This window comes from Bubalus bubalis, chromosome 8 (genome assembly GCF_019923935.1).
Source record: "Bubalus bubalis isolate 160015118507 breed Murrah chromosome 8, NDDB_SH_1, whole genome shotgun sequence".
NCBI lineage: Eukaryota > Metazoa > Chordata > Mammalia > Artiodactyla > Bovidae > Bubalus > Bubalus bubalis.
The window spans coordinates 35851944-35875215 of record NC_059164.1 but is presented as its reverse complement, the minus strand read 5'-3'; the positions used below and the strand labels follow the sequence as shown (position 1 = coordinate 35875215).

At 35.6% G+C, this 23272-nt stretch overlaps 1 protein-coding gene across 7 annotated transcripts in view; it reads right to left on the bottom strand.

Moving 5' to 3' along the window:
• Window positions 1-23272, bottom strand: part of SEMA3A (semaphorin 3A) — a 533509-nt gene that overhangs the window by 349821 nt on the left and 160416 nt on the right. For 4 of the 7 annotated variants that reach the window (XM_044946571.2, XM_025291021.3, XM_044946573.2 and 1 more), the window contains exon 2: window positions 8781-8857. The exons of 1 other annotated variant lie outside the window; for it this stretch is intronic. The gene's annotated coding sequence lies outside the window, so the exon portion shown is untranslated. Of the gene's footprint in view, window positions 1-8780; window positions 8858-19275; window positions 19490-23272 lie in introns of those variants that run through there. 2 more of the 7 variants (XM_006078269.4, XM_025291023.3) reach the window with 2 other exon arrangements.

The window sequence follows — 23272 nt, the reverse complement described above, 5'->3', positions numbered from 1 at the left end:
ATTCATGCATTGGAGAAGGAAATGGCAACCCACTCCAGTGTTCTTGCCTGGAGAATCCCAGGGATGGGGGAGTCTGGAGGCTGCCATCTATGGGGTCACACAGAGTCGGACATGACTGAAGTGACTTAGCAGCAGCATACTGTATTGGTGTTTTTCTTTTTGGCTTACTTCACTCTGTATAATAGGCTCCAGTTTCATCCACCTCATTAGAACTGATTCAAATGTATTCTTTTTAATGGCTGAGTAATACTCCATTGTGTATATGTACCACAGCTTTCTTATCCATTCATCTGCTGATGGACATCTAGGTTGCTTCCATGTCCTGGCTATTATAAACAGTGCTGCGATGAACATTGGGGTACATGTGTCTCTTTCAATTCTGGTTTCCTTGGTGTGTATGTCCAGCAGTGGGATTGCTGGGTCATAAGGCAGTTGTATTTCCAGTTTTTAAAGGAATCTCCACTCTGTTCTCCATAGTGGCTGTACTAGTTTGCATTCCCACCAACAGTGTAAGAGGGTTCCCTTTTCTCCACACCCTCTCCAGTATTTATTGCTTGTAGGCTTTTGGATCGCAGCCATTCTGACTGGCATGAAATGGTACCTCATAGTGGTTTTGATTTGCATTTCTCTGATAATGAGTGATGTTGAGCACCTTTTCATGTGTTTGTTAGCCACCTGTATGTCTTCTTTGGAGAAATGTCTATTTAGTTCTTTGGCCCATTTTTTGATTGGGTCGTTTATTTTTCTGGAATTGAGCTGCAGGAATTGCTTGTATATTTTTGAGATTAGTTGTTTGTCAGTTGCTTCATTTGCTATTATTTTCTCCCATTCTGAAGACTGTCTTTTCACCTTGATTTTAGAAAATATTTCTACCTGATGCAAAGAGCTGGCTCATTGGAAAAGACCCTAGTGCTCGGAAAGATTGAAGGCCAAAGAGTAGGCGGCGGCAGAGCATGAGATGATTACTTTGCATCACCGACCCAGTGGACATGAGTTTGAGCAAACTCTGGGAGATAGTGGAGGACATAGGAGCCTGGTGTGCTACAGCCCATGAGATCAGACACAACTTGGTGACTGAACACCAACATTAGAAAAGAAGGCATACAAATGGCAAATAAATGAAACAACATGTAATGTCATTATTTATCAGGGAAATGCAAATTAAAGCCCCAGTGAAATATCACCCTATACACATGAAAATGGCTAAAATTAAAAAGACTGAAAACATGAAGGTTTGCAAGGATACAGAGCAGGGATTAACAAACTTTTTGTTTAAAGGACCAGATAGTATTTTAATCTTTGGTGGCCATATGGTTTTTGTCACAATTAGTTAATTCTGCTTTTGTACCATGAAAGCAGCTCATTCATAAACTAATGAGTGTGCCTATGCTCCAATACAACTTTATTATAAGTATAGCTGTATTTGGTTCAAGAGTGATAGTTTACAGACTCTGGACACAGAAACTCTCATACACTGATCAGGCTAATGACAAATGGAACAGCCACTTTGGAAAACTGTCATTTCTAAAAAAAAAAAAAATGAATATACATCTACCAACCAACTGTAATATCTAATATTCTGTATTTTTCCAGGAGAAATGAAAACATATGTCCACAAAAAGGCTTGCACACAAATGCTGAGAAAATTAATTTGGAAAAGTCAAAAGATAGAGATGATATATCCACAACCCAGTGAATGATAAACAAATGTATATCTATTCAATGGAATACTGTTTTGCAATAAAAAATGAATGAACTCCTGATACAAACCAATAAATCGTTAAATCATTATGCTAAGTAGCATCACACACACACACACACACACACACACACAAACATGTATACTTATTTCATTTGTATAAAATGCAAACTGATGCATAATACAAAAAGAGTAAAAAGTCAGGAGGAATCTTATCAGGGTAAAGAAATGCTCTGAATCTTGCTTATAGGGGTGGTTTAATGTATGTACAGTACTGTCAAAACTCATAGAATTGGACCTCTACAAAGATGCAATTCCAATTACCTAAATTATCAATAATGTTAGTAAGGGAAAATAAATAGAAAGCCTTCACCCAAAGAAGTTGTACACATATCAGAGAGTTTAACAAAGGCAAAGTTTCATGCAGCACTTTGCCATATATATATATATATATGTATGTATATGTATACACAACATTTAGAGTTGTTTACATTTATATATATATATATATGTATATATATATATATGTGTGTATATATATATATATATATATATATATTGGAGAAGGCAATGGCACCCCACTCCAGTACTCCTGCCTGGAAAATCCATGGACGGAGGAGCCTGGTAGGCTGCAGTCCATGGGGTCGCTGAGGGTCGGACATGACTGAGCGACTTCACTTTCACTTTTTACTCTCATGCATTGGAGAAGGAAATGGCAACCCACTCCAGTGTTCTTGCCTGGAGAATCCCAGGGACGGGGGAGCCTGGTGGGCTGCCGTCTATGGGGTCACACAGAGTCGGACATGACTGAAGTGACTTAGCAGCAGCATGTATATATATATATGGGCTTCCTGGGGAGCTCAAATAGTAAAGAATCTGCCTGCAATGCAGGAGACCCAGGTTTGATTTCTGAGTCAGTAAGATCCCCTGAAGAAGGGTATGACAACCCACTCCAGTATTATTGCCTAGAGAATTTGGGGAATTCCATGGACAGAGGAGCCTGGTGGACTATAGTACATGGGGTCTCAGAGAGTCGGACATGACTGAGGGAGTAATCTACACACACATTTTACACACACACACACACACACATATATATCTGTATATATGCAGATATGTATATAAAAGAAATATTTAGCCAGTCATAAAACGCCATTCCCCAAAAAGGTTTGTTCCTTGACTGTGTGGATCACAATAAACTGTGGAAAATTCGGAAAGAGATGGGAATACCAGACCACCTGCCCTGCCTCTTGAGAAACCTGTATACAGGTCAGGAAGCAACAGTTAGAACTGGACATGGAACAGTAAATAGAAGAAGAAGTATGTCAAGGCTGTATATTGTCACCCTGCTTATTTAACTTATATGCACAGTACATCATGAGAAACGCTGGACCGGAAGAAGCACAAACTGGAGTCAAGTTTGATGGGATAAATATCAATAACCTCAGGTATGCAGATGACACCACCCTCACAGCAGAAAGTGAAGAAGAACTAAAGAGCCTCTTGAAGAAAGTGAGAGGAGAGTGAAAAAGTTGGCTTAAAGCTCAACATTCAAAAAAACTAAGATCATGGCATCCAGTTCCATCACTTCATGCCAAATAGATGGGGAAACAGTAGAAACAGGGGCTGACTTTATTTTGGAGGGCTCCAAAATCACTCCACATGGTGACTGCAGCCATGAAATTAAAAGACGCTTACTCCTTGGAAGGAAAGTTATGACCAACCTAGACAGCATATTAAAAAGCAGAGACATTACTTTGCCAACAAAGGTCTGTCTAGTCAAGGCTCTGGTTTTTCCAGTAGTCATGTATGGATGTGAGAGTTGGACTGTGAAGAAGGCTGAGTGCAGAACTGATGCTTTTGAACTCTGGTGTTGGAGAAGACTCTTGAGAGTCCCTTGGACTGCAAGGAGATTCAACCAGTCCATCCTAAAGGAGCTCAGTCCTGGGTGTTCATTGGAGGGACTGATGTTGAAGCTGAAACTCCCATACTTTGGCCACCTGATGCAGAGAGCTGACTCATTTGAAAAGGCCCTGATGCTGGGAAAGATTGAGGGCAGGAGAAGAAGGGGACGACAGAGGATGGCATCACGGACACAATGGATATGGGTTTGGGTGGACTCCAGGAGTTAGTGATGGACAGTACTCCTGGCATGCTGTGGTTCATGGGGTTGCAAAGTGTCAGACACGGCTGAGTGACTGAACTGAATTGAACTGAACTTGGAGAATCCCATGGATAGAGGAGCCTGGCGGGCTACAGTCCACGGGGTCGCAAAGAGTCGGACACGACTGAGCGACTTCACTCACTCACTCACTCACTGAGGTAGCATAGTACGTATGTGCTTATCTTATTATCCAGCCTTTTCTTTTCAATTATCTCTATCCACTGACAGACTTCTGTCTGTGAATGATGAGACTGTTATCTCTTTATTTTGCTCACACAGATATAAAGCATAGTTGAAAACAATGCTGATAAATAATGGAAATTATCAACAGATACTCCTAAAATGAAAGAGGAAGAAAATCCAGCAAAGTAGTATTTTGAAAGCAAGATATGATGATACAAAGGAAAGAATTGTAGAATGAAAGTTTAGAATTTAGGTTCTTACTGTCTGTGACTTATATTACATTTTTATTGGCCTTAGTTTCCTTATGTAAACAATGAAATGATCTCTTAAATCCCTGCTGGCTCAGAAATTCTGTGGACCTAAAATCATTTAGCATAGATTAACAAGGATAGAAGAAAAAATCAGTTTAGGGAAAGAAGGAATTATTAGCCCAGAAAAAGTAATAAGTCAGTCTGAATTTGAAGTAGAGTCTGTGCAAACATTACAGACAATTAAGTTTTTCTAAGAGGTAGGAAACATTCTTCTTCTACTCATGGCCATTCCAATCCTACCCTCAGTACAGAGGAAGGTAGGCATGTACTAGAATGTCTCAGGAGAAAAGCTATGCTCTAAGCATTCCTTCTGATCCTGTGGAAACTAATATGTGGCCAGGATGATAAGGTAAGTGCTTGCCTAGCTGCCCAGGTCACCAAGGTTCTTGTCACTATAGCTAAGTAGGAGCTCAGTTCAGCATGAATGTCTTAGCTCAACTTCTCCCTTTATGAAAAAAAAAAAAAAAGGAAAAATGTCTATGGATTTCTCTGATAAGGAAAAGATATTCTAACTTCTGGAAAAATCTTAGAAGTGGCTATTAAATATTGAAACATTAATATGCTAAAAGCTGAAGATAATTTATTTTAAAATCAAAATTAAATAACAGCTAAATTAATAGGTGACTATTTTGAGTCAGAGGGATTCATCATTTTTTTTAAAAAAGTCTTTAATAAATACTGACATCCTTTAAAGAATTTAAATGCTATAAATGGTTCTGTTTTGACTCAAATCACCAGCAACTTATATATATATAAATGTTCTTACTCTTTCCTCTAGTCACTTACTAAATATTGTCTGTTCCTTAAATTGGCAGGTGGGGGAGGCATATAGAATAAAGAATTTTTCAAGTAAAAAAAAATACATACTTAAACATCCATGAAAAGAGTAAAACTCTTTTGAAAGATAAGGTAAGTAAAAAAGTAATTTGTAAAGTAGTCACAGAAAGGGAATTCTATACTGTACATTATAAAATTCAAGGTTTAAAGTAAGTCATGAAGTATTTCAAAATATGTAAAATATGTAAAAAAAACAAGCAAAATTAAAAAATATTGTTAGTCCCACATAAATAAGAAAATTTGATAAAAGTAAAATAATTTTCTCAAGGTCACACAATAATTCACCTTAAAATCCAGACTATGTGAGTCTGAAGTATAATTTCATTCTATCTTATAAAACAGGCCAAAGTTATTCAACAGTCATAAGAGAATGAACTTCAAATGAAATAATAAATTGTATATACTACTCTTAATTTTTTTTTTAGCATTCTGATTGTATCTCCTTTCTTACCCACACATTTTTAACTTTTTTAGTTAATGTGGAATTTTATCTCATATTCGTCTCTTCCAAAATCAGTACATCATTTTCCTAACTACAATCTCTTTTAATTGTCTTCTACTTTTTTATGAATGCTTAAAATTTATGTCATGAGCTTCCTAGTAAAGTATTCATATATATTCAACCTAGAATTCATTTAGAATCAAACTTATATGAAGCCATGAGGAGGAAACAGTCAACATTTGCAGAACTGTTCTCAGATTCAGGAAAGGAAAAAGTGTTATGGATCTTGGAATTCCCTAAGCAAATAAGTCATTAAATAATAGATTTAGCAAGACAAGCAAAATTTTGATTGTCTACTCTTTAAAATAATTATTTATATTAAATATTTTAATACATTTACATGCAAAAATTCTCCTTCAGGTTGCTCCTATGAAAGAAATAATGAATAAATAAAGGACAAAGTAGCACTGTCACGAAAACGGACATTGATAAAAAAAAAAGGTCTTGGGGCTTCCACTTTGAAATAACCAGATAGCATTTTCAAATAAACTGATATTTATCTACCCCAGTTTGTATACGTATCACTCAAAGCCTAGAATCTTAAGTTCAATTCTGCAAATAGTTCTATTAGATCTAATACTTGGAAGTAAATTTGATCAGGTGCTAGCTGGATGTACTATTCTGACTTTTATAAATTCTACATGAGTTGACTACCAGTTCCTGTCTCACTTCAGTGCAATGTGTAAGTGTACAGTTAATTGTTCCCAGTGATTTAAGACTCTTCTGCATGGACTGCTGATGTTTTTATAAATTAAATTTGGAAAACTTACTTGACTTTCAAGTATACGTTTAAGACAATGATGGCAATGACACTGAAATCTATGCATGATTCCTGGATAGGGAAGATCCGCTGGAGAAGGAAATGGCAACCCAGTCCAGTATTTTTGCCTGGAGAATCCCATGGACAGAGGAGCCTGGCAGGCTACACTGCATGGGGCCGCAAGAGTCGGACATGACTTAGCAACTAAACAACCACCACTGTGTATGACTTTGATCTTCATAAATTTGGAACAGATTTCAATTAGGACCCAGAAAATTCACTTTGTGAACCATGCCTCCTTTATTGGTGCCTTATGAGACGATTGTAATGGGAAAATCAGTGTTCTTGTTTGTTGAAAAAGACAGCAAATATTTACTGTCTGTGTATATGATGCACTAATAAAAAATATAATCCAAGAAATTAGTTTTGTGAAATGCTAAGAATTAACCTAGCCCCAAATGCATATATATATATGTATGTATACAGATGCTGATATGTATGTATATACGTAAATGCATGTGCTAGAGAACTGGCAAAGTGTTTATTGCCCTGCCAATACTAAAGATATGAGATTTTTCCTGTATAAAAAAAAAAAACATAATGACTTGATACTAACTTTAACAATTCCAATGTATATCTCAAGTCAGTGAATTTTTACCTTACACGGTACATGTTTTTCATGTATAAGGGAAGCTTCCATATATCAATTATAAAACAGTTTTCATAAGAATCTTATTTTTCTTGATACTAAATATGAAAAATCTGGAAAAAAAGCAGTTGTTCATATTACATAGAAATAATCATCTAGTTGGAGTTGGTGATGGACAGGGAGGCCTGGCGTGCTGCGATTCATGGGGTCGCAAAGAGTTGGACACAACTGAGCGACTGAACTGAACTGAACTGAAATTTAAAGGGATCCAATAAAATTGGAAAACCTTTAGTTTTACTAAAATAAAAGTCAAACTAAAATTGATAAGCCACACATTTTATTCTACTCAAAGATCCATAAGGAAAAAAATGAATAATTTTTATTAATTTATTAAATTATTATATAATTATATATAATATAAATTATTATATTATTATAATTTTAAAAATATTCAATTTTTTCCTACTAATCTCATACTACTACTCATAGATCTTTAAGTATATGTTTTCCCTCCTTTTTCATTCCTTCTAATAGCAATATATGTAATGCAGTGGGAATGATAAATCTAATGTTGATAAATTTTCTTTTTTCTTGATACAATGAAATGAGTTTGAGCAACAATTAGAGTTAAAGAGGGTTAAAAAAAAGTCAATATAAATACATTCAGATTTCCTAACCATATTTTATTTTAAAGGTCATATTTTAATCTCACATTTTAGGTCAAAATTAAGATAGTGTAACACATTAAAAACTGACTCCTCCCTCCGGTTTTGGCTCTTAAACCTGAGAATGCATTCTAGTTGATAGTAACCATATGTGGCCGAGGAAATGTAAAAGGGCAGGCTAGCCAAAGGATCTTTCTGGATGGTAATCTGTCCACAATACCAGCTATCTCTGCTCTGTGACTCCAGAGGAACACGGCAAACCCAGTCTAATCCTAAGTATAACAATTTTTTAAAAATAAAAATAAAAGAAAGAAAGAAAAGTAAAAGATTAGCAATCCAGATCTTGACATTTTAAAGTGGCAATGTGCTTCCCTACATGGAGGAGGAAATGGCAGCCCACTCCAGTATTCTTGCCCGGGAAATCCCATGGAGAGAGGAGCCTGGCGGGCTACAGTGCATGGGGTGGGACATAACTGAGTGAGTAAGCAGGTCAGGGCAGGCTTCCCTAAAAACTGTTTTTTTTTTTTTTTGGTTTTGGTTTTGTCTGACATGTTGGAGCCCTCTCATATAACCAAATAATTCCACAGAATAGAAATTATACAAATGAAAATAGAAAGTGGCTTTAGTTTTTAAAAATTACATTCTAAATTACATGCCAAAGAAATGTACTGCTGCTGCTAAGTCTCTTCAGTCATGTCCAACTCTGTGCGACCCCATAGACGGCAGCCCACCAGGCTCCCCCGTCCCTGGGATTCTCCAGGCAAGAACACTGGAGTGGGTTGCCATTTCCTTCTCCAATGCATGAAAGTGAAAAGTGAAAGTGAAGTCGCTCAGTCGTGTCTGACTCCTAGCGACCCCATGGACTGCAGCCTACCAGGCTCCTCCGTCCATGGGATTTTCCAGGCAAGAGTACTGGAGTGGGTTGCCATTGCCTTCTCCAAAGAAATGTACTAGTAAATCTAGAATTTTCACTAAAACTTATTAACATTTAAACATGCATATTTTCTTACCTCTTTCCAGGAAGAATTAATTCCTGAGGTACATTTGTTCAATCCAACTGTTTAAGTATCTGGGCATATTAAGTACCCTATAAAAATAAATAAGCTCAGTCTTAGTGTTCAATTTAAATCAAATAATTAGCTATTAAATAATAGGTGCTTAAAAGTCAGTATAAATTTCTTCAAACAATCTTAATTCCTTGCATTGGAAAATGTAATTTAAGAAGGAAAAAGGTATTCTGGGAGGCAGACACTGAATCTGACAGCCATTTCACTCTGGTTCCTCTAAACAAATTACAATTTGTAATTATAATTGGATTTGAGGCGCTTTGAAATAATTCATTATTTAGTCTCTGACTCTGCTAAAGAATAACTGATTTATTTGAGAATTAGTTGAAACTCTAACACACTCTATTGATTTGTCCATAATGCTATGATGTCATTAACTTTTTTCACAATTGATGATGAAAGGCTCAAACTGACAACATAGCTAAGAAGTAATTTCACGGCGCTGCCAGCAAGTAACTGGATTACATTTTAACAAAAGCTTTTTTTCCCCCTGAATAAAGAAAATATACTATATATATAAAGTAAATAGAAATTTTTAAATAACTGAATATTTTAAGAATGAAATTTAAAGTATACTTTGAATAGTTTTACTTTACTAAAATAGATGCTTTTCAACATTAATCACACACTATTTCATATTTGAATAAATAAAACAAAGATATAGAAAACAAAATAAAGACAATTCAGACCTGGGCCCTAAACTGAACAGTACAGAGTCTCATTTTGTCAAAGCAACAATGAGTGTATAAATATTATTAGCCTGGTATGTCTTATTAAACATTATTTATTAATAAAAACTATAGTAATACAGAAGTAGCATTTTTTCACAGTTATTTCTAATCCTGTTTCTTTTACTATACATTTTTGAGAAATATAGATTATTTCTATATTAATATATTTTTGAGAAATACAGAATATATTATCCTACATGGTGTTGGAGAAGACTCTTGAGAGTCCCTTGGACTGCAAGGAGATCCAACCAGTCCATTCTGAAGGAGATCAGCCCTGGGATTTCTTTGGAAGGAATGATGCTAAAGCTGAAACTCTAGTACTTTGGCCACCTCATGCAAAGAGTTGACTCATTGGAAAAGACTCTTGATGCTGGGAGGGATTGGGGGCAGGAGGAGAAGGGGACGACAGAGAATGAGATGGCTGGATGGCATCATTGACTTGATGGACATGAGTCTGAGTGAACTCCAGGAGTTGGTGATGGACAGGGAGGCCTGGAGTGCTGTGATTCACGGGGTTGCAAAGAGTCAGACACGACTGAGCAACTGAACTGAACTGAACATGCTTCTCTGGATGCTTTACCAAGGTGATAAGATTAGAGATAACTTAAAAAAGTTCATGTAAGCAAAGAATTTATGTTAGGTGTATAGATAGAAGGCAATGGCAACCCACTCCGGTACTCTTGCCTGGAAAATCCCATGGACGGAGGAGCGTGGTAGGCTGCCATCCATGGGGTCGCCAAGAGTCGGACATGACTAAGCTACTTCACTTTCACTTTTCACTTTCATGCATTGGAGAAGGCAATGGCACCCCACTCCAGTGTTCTTGCCTGGAGAATCCCAGGGACGGGGGAGCCTGGTGGGCTGCCGTCTATGGGGTCGCACAGAGTCGGACACGACTGAAGCGACTTAGCAGCAGCAGCAGTATAGATAGAAAACAGAAAATTTATTAACCTAAAGATATATATACAGACATCATAACTCAAATGTCAATACCATATTAAATATTTCCAGTTCACATACATCACAAGATGATGAAATTATTTCATGGTGGAAAATGAGATCTTTGCAGGACAGGAATCAAGTAACTGAGCAAATAGTTTTTGACGATGTTTCTATGGATGTTGAAATTACCATACTATATGTCAAGAATGGAGTTGGAAAGAGTGACAGTAAGATAAATCTAAAATCTTGAAAGAAGAGAGGAAGTGACCAGAGGTTGGTGGAAGACTTCTGTAAAGAGGAGTAGCAGGTGGTATCTACCAGTGTCATGAGATCACAGCTAGGGAATTTAGGGAGGAGGGAGACTGCTCTAGAAGTGACATTGAGAAACAACAGAACATTACCCCACCTCAATCCCAGTAATTTAAGTGGTGTGACAGGAATATAGCCATCTCTGGAAAGCTGGCATGAAAAGCAGGGTTATAAGGGAAGAACTAGGCTTCATTTACTGAGAAGAAGAAATTACAAAAAAGCAGTTGAAAATAAAGAGACATGGTTGGTGAGTTAAACAGAGCATAGAGAAAGAATACAATTAAACAGAATTTGAGGATGAGGAATAGAGTCTTGAGAATCACGAATGATATGGAAGTTCTGGTCACTACATAAAAGGAGAAAAATAGGCATGATAAGTCAAATCTTCATTTTCCCAAAATAGGCCACAGAGATGAGGCTGTGTATGTCAATGAGGACAGAAGAATTGTGAGGTCTTGTCAGGTGTGTTCAAGGCTTTAGGGTGTCCACTTGACTCTTGATAATAGTGCTCTCTGATCCAGCAAATCATGTGTGAATTTCTCTTGATTTCAGATGGACACTGTTAGACTAACATGGGGGCTATATTTCTTCGTTGACCTCTATCAGTAATGGCCTGTAGGTGAGGAATGTACACCACATGTAGGCTTCCTTCTGATTTGTGCAAAAGAAATCCCAGTGGCCAGTCTAGAGATCAGCTTACGTTTAGGGCACAGCCAATCTCTTGAGCCCTGCTTGTGGTGGCCATACCTACCATATGGTTGAATCTTCTGCATATGAAGACTAAAGGTCTGCTGAAGGGCGGGTCAGAATATTTCAGCATTCTGATTTCTGAATTTTACTAAAGGAAGCCTCGTTTTGTTCCAAATATAAAGGCTTCTGCTTTTTCTATCTTTGAATTTTCTCTTGTCCTGATGTTATGAATGTTTTAACTATTTCATGAACAGCTACATAAACTACAGCTACATAAACTGTAACTGGACTGTTCATAACTCTTGTAGATATTATTAATTCAATAAACATTTATTGAGTATTTACTACGCATGCATGTGCGTGCTCAGTTGTGTCTGATTTTTTGTGATCCCATAGACTGTAGCCTGCCAGGCTTCTCTGTCCACGGAATTTTCCATGCAAGAATACTGAAGCAGGTTGCCATTTCCTACAACAGGGGATCTTTCCAACCCAGGGATTGAATCCGCATCTCTTGAGTCTCCTGCATTGGCAGGCAGATTCTTCACCACTGCACCACTTGGGAAGCCCATTTACTATGTGCCAGTTACTATTTTAGACAGTAGTGATAAATAATTAAAGTGTCTGGCCTTATAAAAATAATAAAAAATAACATGTGAACTTATAATGCAATGTCAGGCAATATGTGTTATAAAGCAAGACTATAGAAGGTAGATGGGTATTAGTTTGCTTCAGATGATTAGGGAAGTCCTCTCTAAGTTGGCGATGTTTTACCTTAGGTCTGAAGGGAAAAAAAAGTGCCTATCTTGGGAAAGAGTATTTACAACCAAAGGAGAAATAAATACAAAAGTCCTGAGGCAATATTGTATATGGTCCAGAAAAGCCAATAAAGTCAGAGTTAAGAGTGATGGAAGAATGACTTAAATGTGGAGAGGCAAAATATAAGTTTGAACTGGTTAAAAAAATAAAAAAGGTGAAATCTATGTCATGAACACAATTTTCTAGATAATAACAATACATTGCTCAAATCAAAATATTGTAAAACAAAACAAGCAACCAAAGAAAGAACAAGCCCCAACTATGGATAACATAATTAAAATTTCTTATTTATACAATGGAAGTTTTAGTACTTCATTTCTCTTTTTATCAAATTAACTACAATGGAACCATCATGTTGGTTGAAAAAATTTTACATTTTGTTTAAACTATGTTGTTTAAACATAATTAATATCTTTTAAAGTATGATTAAAATACACTTGTTTGACAGAATGAAAATATGCCTCTTTCTGATAAGGCAGAAAATCTTCCAGCATATTGAGTCTTCCCAACTCTCTTTGGGAAGATTATATGAGCCAAGTAGGTACCTGCAGATACAGAACATCTGATCTAACCTAACAGTTCTTTTATTTTTTTCACTCACATCATGTAATTTTTCAACAAAATATCTGTCAGAAGAGTTTCCATTAGTGTCAGGTAAAGATTACTAGCCAGCATACTTTCAACTTGCTCTAAAATGATAGTAATAAGTAAAACTTAAATGGGAAACTCCTATTGCAGAGAAATTGTTACTCTTTATCTTATCTACTTCTTTGCTTTGATCCTGGTGTTCTCCTAGAAACTCTAAAGAAGTTGTGACAGTGATAAATCTGATGTCTGCTCGTTTCTACCGGGATGTACTAAGAGCAACTACAACATTCTACTTTCTGCTGCACTTGTTTTCATTGAGACAATGATTTAGTGGGAGTCAGGTGAATTGAAACATGCATTGGTCATTTTCTTTAAAAATAGCATAGCAAATTTACTGCAAAGACTTAAAATTATCTTTAATATTTCTAGAAAAGTTCATTCCAAATTTGATCTCTCTTTTATTTTTTCTCATTTCCTCCCTCCAATTCTCTTTCTCTCTCAAGAGTGGATGAAATGATTAGGTAATGTGGGAAACAGATATGAAAACATTGAAAACTAATCATTTGAGGTTTAATTTCATTTATGATACAGAATTCAAAGTGATTCTGAATAGAATTGGTAGATATATTTTAAATAACTTAAAGATATGTGTTTGTTCTGAATACTTAAATTGGTCTAGAATGTGTACATTTAAGTATCTTCAAAGATTATCATGTTTAATTATGCAGTCTCCACATTTTAATTATTTGTTAATACATTTTAAATACTCATTAAACATGAAATTTGTCAAAGTTTTAGGTGTAAAATTAAGTTAGGCATGCAAGCTAAAATATAACTTCTGGGGAAGGACTTGCTTTTTATTTGCCACTAAATCCTCAGTGAATCGAACAATGTCTGATAGAAAGGAGCATTCAAATATATATCTATATCTATATCTATATATCTATATTTGTACATATGCATAAAGTAAATATGTATTTTAAGTGAATGTAAATATTTGAATGAATGTATATATTTGAGTCAATGAAAGACTCTATGTTCCTATTGCCCTTCTTTTATTTTACTAAAAAATTCAGACAACTAAATTAATAATGTAGTTCAGTATGAAGAATATAATGATGGTCACATGTGTTTAGGAAACACAGAGATAAGAATCTAAGTCAGACCACACGAGTGTTCAGAGCTCCAAGCCTATGAACAGAGGATTAAAAACATATTCAAGACTTAGAATATACACATCTGGGGAGAATATATCATTAGAAAATATAGCAAACTGTTCAGGGAAGACACATACATTTTTCAAGTTCCCAGATTAAGTTGCAAAAATATAATGGCTTTTATAACATGAAAAAAGATGCAAATCAGAAATTAAAAATATTTAAGTAGACTTCTGTTAAATTTAACCTTCAGTTCAGTCACTCAGTCGTGTCTGACTCTTTGTGACCCCATGAACCACACCACGCAAGGCCTCCCTGTTCATCCAACTCCCAGAGTCCACCCAAACCCATGTCCATTGAGTTGGTGATGCCATCCAACCTCTGTCATCCCCTTCTCCTCCTGCCCTCAATCTTTCCCAGCATCAGGGTCTTTTCTAATGAGTCAGCTCTTTGCATCAGGTGGCCAAAGTATGGGAGTTTCAGCTTCAACGTCAGTCTTTCCAATGAACACCCGGGACTGATCTTTAAACTGGTTGGATTTCCTTGCAGTCGAAGGGACTCTCAAGAGTCTTCTTCAACACCACAGTTCAAAAGCATCAATTCTTAAAGCCTTATTAATTGTTAAATTGAAAACTTTAAAAATATTTAAGATTCTTTTACTCTGCTAGTACCTCTAAATAAGCATAATAGTTGTTGGAAAAAAATCACAGAAAATGATAATGAAATGAAAGGGCACATTTATAAAGACTCCTCAAATTCTTAAAAAGCAGATGCTGAATGTGGAACAAAGGTAGAATTAATATATTTGAAATTCTATGGAGTGAAGTAACCAAACCAAAGAAATGACATATAGGGTTTCAGTGGACCTAAAATAGGCCCATATTATCCAGTCTTACACTGGCTGAATATATATATATATATATATATATATATAATTTGATCAAAACAATCACATGCCATGTATCCTCTAACTAAGCAATTTCTAAACCCCAAAGTGTCATTGATTATCTTGCATTTAGAATTTAAACCTGAAGCTTAAAATTTTATCATTTTAAAAAAAATTTTTTCAATGAGATTACCAAGTATAGAAAATTAGAGCATCTGTCCTTACCCTTGGTTTAATACCCTTCAGAATAATTGTTTCTTTAAATAAACTTCTTTTTGTCTTTTCAGGAGACTTTAAATTGGTCTGGAAAAATTTCTGGGGGCAGTTTTAGGTCATTAAAAGGTCATGAAGAGAGCCCCAGTGGTAACAGATAATTCTTAAAGGTGTTTAAAAAATTACACTGGAAACAATTTTCCCCTAATAAAGTAAACAGAAATTCTATGAACTATTATAAAACTAATTGCCTGCAGCTTAAATGCCTTAGTTTACTCATGTTAATAATTCTATCTTGTAAACGTTTATTCATATATATATCTCCTAATATATAGATATAATTTATATTAATATATACTTTATAAAATAAACATTATTATATATAACACATATGTCCAACACATGGGCTTCTTAAGTGGTGCTAGTGGTAAAGAAGCTGCCTGCCAATGCAGGAGACATAAGAGATGTTGTTTCAATCCCTGGGTTGGGAAGACTGCCTGAAGGAGAGCACAGTAACCCCCTCCAGTATTCTTGCCTGAAGAATCTCATGGACAGAGGAGCCTGGTGGGTTGTGGTCCATAGGGTCGCAAAGAGATGTGACTGAAGCAACTTAGCATACAAAACACATATGCATAGGCAAGCATGTGCATTTACTCACATACATACACATACTTTCCATGGAGAATCCTTAGCTGATTTGTACATATTTTGAAATGTTTTAATTAAACTTTAAATAATCCAAGTGCTTAGTACCACCAAAATTTTTGGAATTCCTGTCTCCATCTGACTATATGTGATCACCTAGTCTAAATATAAAATTATTTATTCTGAATATATATGATTCCTAGAAAACTTTCGGAGAAGGCAATGGCACCCCACTCCAGTACTCTTGCCTGGAAAACCCCATGGACGGAGGAGCCAGGTAGGCTGCAGTCCATTGGGTCGCACAGAGTTGGACATGACTGAAGCGACTTAGCAGCAGCAGCAGCAGAAAACTTTTAATCTTTCTATTATTTCTTAAACATAGCTACAAAAATTATGGGTACAAACTTTTTTTTGAAGTGACTACAACTGGTCACCACCTCTAATTAAGACAGGTATTGTTATTTATTACAACAGCCAGTAATACTTTCCTCAGGATAGAATGACTCAGAGAAAACAGAATAAAAAAGGATACAAGTCTTCTATAAGCCCAGTAAGCTCAAGGAACCAGAGTTTAGATGGAATATCATGTGGGTAGCTATTCATACATGATTGTGAATAAAACAAAATTCTATAAGTAAAAAGCCTGCTGTATTTTGAGAAAGTTATACTGCGAAAAGAACCATCAGCCTGGAATAAAAGAGACTGTGAGTATTCAAGATTTAAAATAAACTTTAGGCCTACCAAATTTCTACTGGCAGAAAAACCAAACCAAGAAAGGAGCTTGGCCTGCAAGGTGGGTATTCCACAATACCCTCCTCAGATAATGCTGAGCGGGCAGAGAAATGGAAAAGATCTGCCAGAGGCAGAGCTAAGAGCTGTGGAGATAACAGGGTGGACAACCTCAAGGAGGCATCAAAGCTGGTGGCCCTTAGGAAGCTTTCCCCATCACCGGGAAAGGGGCGTTCCCACTAGCATTTCAGACTTGCCTAATCTACTTGTGACTGCTTTGTGTCTGTCTTCTTCCCTTTTCTGTTTAAGTGTTCTGCTGTTCCACCATAGTATATTAGAAATGTATGTGTGTGCGTGTGTGTGTGTGTGTGTGGTACCGGGTGAACGGGGAGGGATTGAGTATATAAGTGATCCTTTTTAGTTAGAATTTCAGAAATAGGATTCTCCAGATTAAGATCCTCATCTGTGCTATTATGTGGTTCCAGACTTTGACACTGTGAGTAGATAGGCCTTTTGTGCAAGTAAGAGAGGAACATGAATATATGTGAACAGACTTTGGTAGGTTCTGTTGCTGTCGCTATATGCTGCTCTCAGCTGGGCCAGTCCCTGTAGGAGGGTTAGACTTCAAAGACCATTGACTTTATATGTAGTCAAGTAGCTTACTTTGTACAACGACATGTGACTATAAGTAATATGTGCCACACTTGTGCAATAGCTTTAAAACACAGCTCATGGTTCTGCCTTTGTCCTCTTCCTTCTGCTATGAGATGAGTATGTCTCAGACAGGGCAGGCTTCCTTATTTTAGAATAATGAAGCTGAGCTTAAACTGTCCCATGATGGGCATATGACAGGTAGTAATGTGCATCTATATTTTTTTTAAATTATATAGCCACCTAGATGTTGAGATTGTCTGTTACCAGAGCACAATTCAGGGTTGCCTCACTGACTGAACAATACAACAGAAAGTGCCCGGAATCAAAAGGTGTAGAGAAAACACAGCAGAGACAATAGTCAGTTTTGCTCAGCCACGCAATACCTGCTTCAGAAAGAATTCACTTTATGCCCTGTCTGCCTTAGGACAGCAGGAATTCCAGCGGACTAGAAGATGAGACTTGGTCAGAGAGCCATTATTCAGAGTAAAAGCTGATTTTCCCTGAGTACAAAAAGAAGAAATGAATGTTCTAACAGTAAAAGAGAAAGTAGTTTGATTTGTTTTAATCTCATAATAAATCTTTCACAGTGCTGTAGAATTATGGACAATAAGCAAATAATAAACTAACTGAAAATAACATTATCTGGAGAAGTTTTGGTTTGTTGTGAATAATTTTCTAGTAATTGTTCTAGCTGGTGGTATTGGACTGGCAAGCCATGCATTTCCAAATGGGGAATCAACTTTACCAAAATAAAACTTCAGAAGACTTCAAAGCTTTGTATCAAGTTGAAATTTTAAAATATATCACTTTAATCAGTCAATTTGTCAGCTCAGTAAACAGGTAAAATATGCAAATGTAGCCTGTTAGGCTGAAAAGAGCAGGAAGTATTCTCCACTAGATATTTTTAACTTTTGAGGAACTTGTTATATTAATGATTCTACACTGGACACTGCCCTGGTAAAGAAAGACCTCAAGAAATGAAAGTTTAGATACTTTCTACTCTTCTTCGATGACTGACACAATAATAATAGATACAATTTTGACCTCTATTTTTAAAATACCAGTTATGGTTATTGTCATCAAATCACAGAATGGAAATAAACAATAAGTATTCAACTAAACTGCCTCTGTTAAAACCAGTCTTGCCATAGTTTATCTCCTTAAACAATTAAGTAAGCCATCTTTGGTGACTAAGGTTTTTCTCAAATTTCATCCTTAATATAAACCAATAATACTTAAAACAACCAAACAAAAATGAAAAAAAAAAAACACTACATATTCTTGTCATCAATAATATATTTAACTAATATTTCAGGTTTAGGGTTAAGAATTCTTTCAAAAATTTTATATAAAACTTACTTTAAATACATTCAAATAGCTTACTTTGATACTTATATCTTATGACATCGAGCCATTTTGAAGCCAGTGATTTTTGACTATGAATTTACTCAATATTCTGATTATTCAAGTTTACATAGATTTATTGGTTAAAACTGTTGGGGTTATTCTGTTTTAGCTATTTTTGTGTTACTAATTTTTTTATTTTCATTTTTGTAATTGGAGGTCCTTTTCCTTTAACTTTATATATTTTCTTTTGTTATTTGTTTTAAAAGCATTCCCTGTTTTCATACAAATCATTTTTAAGCCATTTTCTTGCATATTTTTTCACTTCCATTTGAAAGAAATTAACTAAGATAAAATTATTTGAACTAAAAAGACTACACTCCCTTACGTTCTATGTACTATTCTTAACTTTCAGTATCAATGTAATGAAATTAAAACCAAAATTACCACTGATGCAAAGAAACTTGTAGGTAGCAAGTCAGTTAATAATTTCAAATTATAATAATTTAAGTCAAACATGGAAAAAGACTTATTTAGTAACATAAAGAATATAGGTACACAAACTAAAAAATCTACTAACTACCGTACATACAAAAAACTCCTTTGTTTTTGCATCACACAGAGTATATTACAACTGTATCATCTTAGTCCTTAACAAGATAAAAGAGCTGTTCTAAGTCTATAAATTAAAAATATATTTGGAAACATTGAGAGACAGAGAGAAAATAAGTTACCATTTCGGAGCTCCTGTGAATCTTCTTTTCCTATTGTTTGCTGATGATTTTTGATAAAGCAATTTTTTGTTTTGCTTTGTTTTCAGGAATCACCTTCTTTTACTTTCTTTTAAAACTATAATCCAGTAGCAGGAAAATTTTCCCAAACTGCCAGTGGTCAAATAAAAGAAGGGACAAGGAGAGGCATGCGGTGCCTACAATCAAGCTGATTAAACTCTGCAGGATCTGCAGTTTGTCAAAAACCATTTTGCTGCCTCACATTTTCTAAAAATGGAAAAGGTGAAGCTTTCACAAGTAACGGGCTCCAAATAAACCAGTACACCCAGCACAAAGCTCATGATACCAGCAAAAAAAATTTTTTTTCACACATTAGGAAGTTATACTATTAGCAGGAACCCATCATCCTAATAAGACACTTCTCCATATTAATGTGAGAGTCAGCTTCTGGACCCTAAAAACTCTTTCCATCCCTCGGGCTACATTTGTCCCAAAGAAGCATTAGTCACATGTAGCCTTGAGGGACTTTTATACAAAACTTGTGGAAGTAATGTATAAATACTTTCCCTGGAAGGGAAAAAGACAAAACAAAACTGGGTCACTGATGGTGATTGTTAAAACAGTAAACTTAAGAATGCACTATTGCTTCTTTCTCTTCATTTAACTTCCTTAGTTTTATCATGATTTTCTAGAGATAAGATTGCTGTGTATAGAAAATTAAATATGGGCTACATGATACTTAGCCATGGTATTATATATTCACTGACACATACTGTTATCATAATTCATTTATTTTTGCTTCTCAGCCTATCTGGATGTTAAAGGTAATAGACCAATACTTTTATTTGGGGGGTGGGGTCATAGAGCTTATGTTTTTTCTTTTAGTTTTAACTTATATTTTAACAAAAGTTGTCTTTATCTAAATATCACTACTTCTTCAGTTTAAAAATATAAAGGCAAATATAACCTTACTATTTTATAGGTATTATTCTTCATTTTTCATGGCATATGCTCTTCCTATTCTAAAATTCGCAGTACATTTCACATTCACTATACTTGACTACTCCTTGTCTCAACATATTTCATCAGTTATTATGGTCGCTGAGTTGCCAATAAATTATTTAACTGAAATATCTTTACTCTGGTGGACAAACTTCATGGAAATGCAACTACTTCGGGAAGTCCTGAAACTGTAGAATCGTATTAGAAATGCCTACTTTCTAAATAAGCTTCAAAACAAGCATCATTTTAACAGATATATTTGTTTCTTAAAATTCAATTATCTAGAGATATTCACTACATTTTTATGCAGTAAAATATGCAAAGCATGAATGACAAAATATGCAAAACCATTCATCAAATGACTTTTAGGTCATATATGAGCTTTCTTTTCTCGTTCATTAGAATAGATAGGTAATTTTGGGGCATTTAGTATGAAATTGATAGGTTTTTAAGCATTGACAGCTTTAAAAATAGAAATATGGATTTAAAAAATATTTAGTCCTAGTCTTTCTTTAGCTATGAGATATTTAAACCAAACTGATAACAACTTATGGTTAAGAAATAAATAACATCTCAATTTTGAAACATAGTTTAAATAAAGAAATTGTTCAAAGCTCTGTCCTTAGCATTTATTGTGTGAATAAATGATTTCTTTATTTTTGTATCCAATAAGATACATAAAAGAGTAGAAGTTGGTCAGCTGGCATAAAATAATTTCTATGTACCATTGCATTATTCAATAACTTCTTTTATATAGCTACTTTATCATACCTATGTGTGAATGACAGGATATATTTCCACCAGACTTGCTTGAAATGTAGCCACACAGAGATTACTATATTTTAGGCATCATCTTGGGAATACATTTCTTTAAATATATTATGTAAAAGATTATTACAGATGTTACACACTCACCAGATAATGCAAATAAACAAAGTTGAATAAAACATGAACCCTAATTTGAAGGGATTTCAAGTCTCCTCATCTACCACCTAGATTCTGATTAGTATTGCAATTTATTACACATCAGAGGTCAGGATAACAGTAGCTCCTATTACTGGGAATTTAGTATAAGATAAATTCTGTTCAAAGGACTTTGGGACAATTAGCTAGCTATTTTAATTCTGTCAACACTTGGGTCAGATTTTTTTTTTTTTAATTTTATTTTATTTTTAAACTTTACAATATTGTATTGGTTTTGCCAAATATCGAAATGAATCCACCACAGGTATACATGTGTTCCCCATCCTGAACCCTCCTCCATCCTCCCTCCCCGTACCATCACTCTGGGTCGTCCCAGTGCACCAGCCCCAAGCATCTAGTATCGTGCATTGAACCTGGACTGGCGACATGTTTTATATATGATATTATATGTATTTCAATGCCATTCTCCCAAATCATCCCACCCTCTCTCTCTCCCACAGAGTCAAAAGACTGTTCTATACATCAGTGTCTCTTTTGCTGTCTCGTATACAGGGTTATTGTTACCATCTTTCTAAATTCCATATATATGCGTTAGTATACTGCATTGGTGTTATTCTTTCTGGTTTACTTCACTCTATAATACACTCCAGTTTCAATATTTTAAATTCACTTTATAGGAATAAAACTTAAAAGAGAGAAAGCTCAATGAACATGGATAATCAGTGACATAATTGATATTAGACTATAAAATTGAGTACAAAGACTCAGTTCTTTGGTTTTGTGGCTTTTAGCATCAATATTTCAGCTGGGACATTTTGTGCGAAAGGGGGAGATGGAAGGCTAGATAAAATGCAGAATGTTCAGCTCATGTGATGTTAGACCCTGGTGATGTGTCTGGCAATTTTTGTAAAAAAAACAACAACAACAAAACAACCCATCTAATAGTTGTTTTGAGTATAAATAAGCAGGGACACAATGAGCTGGAAGGGGATAGCAAATAAAGAAGCAGATGGTGTCAAAGACATACTTCACTGACATAACCATTTCTTTAACCTCATTAAAAGAGATTACTAAGAACCCCAAATTTTCTTAACCAAGGACTCAAACACCACCTAGAATCTGGTATAAAATTCAGATGATTAGTGAACTTGGATTGGAAAAAAATGTTTTCAGTTCAGTTCAGTTCAGTTCAGTTGCTCAGTTGTGTCCAACTCTTCGCGACCCCATGAATTGCAGCACGAAAGGCCTCCCTGTCCATCACCAACTCCCGGAGTTCACTCAGACTCACATCCATCAAGTCGGTGATGCCATCAGCCATCTCATCCTCCGTCGTCCCCTCTCCTCCTGCCCCCAATCCCTCCCAGCATCAGAGTCTTTTCCAATGAGTCAACTCTTCGCTTGAGGTAGCCTAAGTACTGGAGTTTCAGTTTTAGCATCATTCCTTTCAAAGAACACCCAGGGCTGATCTCCTTCAGAATGGACTGGTTGGATCTCCTTGCAGTCCAAGGGACTCTCAAGAGTCTTCTCCAACATCACAGTTCAAAAGCATCAATTCTTTGGCACTCAGCTTTCTTCACAGTTCAACTCTCACATTCATACATGACCACTGGAAAAACCATAGCCTTGACTAGATGGACCTTTGTTGGCAAAGTAATGTCTCTGCTTTTGAATATGCTATCTAGGTTGGTCATAACTTTTCTTCCAAGGAACTTGGACTGGAAAAAAATGTTTTACTAATTTTTAACTGATATTTAGCTTTTTCTTCATTTTTTTTTGAAGGTACATAATAAAGCACAGTGGTCTCACTGATAATAAGTAAAGTGAAAGTGTTTATCTTTCAGCCATATCCTACTCTTTGTGATCCCATGGACTGTAGCCTGCCAGGCTCTCTGTTCATGGGATTCTTCAGGCAAGAATACTGGAGTGGGTTACCATTTTCTTCTCCAGGGAATCTTCCTGACCCAGGAATCAAACCCAGGTTGCCCACATTGCAGGCAGATACTTTACTATCTGAGCGGCTGGGGGCTCACCATAAAAATGGATCAGATATTTTCAAATCACATTTCTTCCAGAA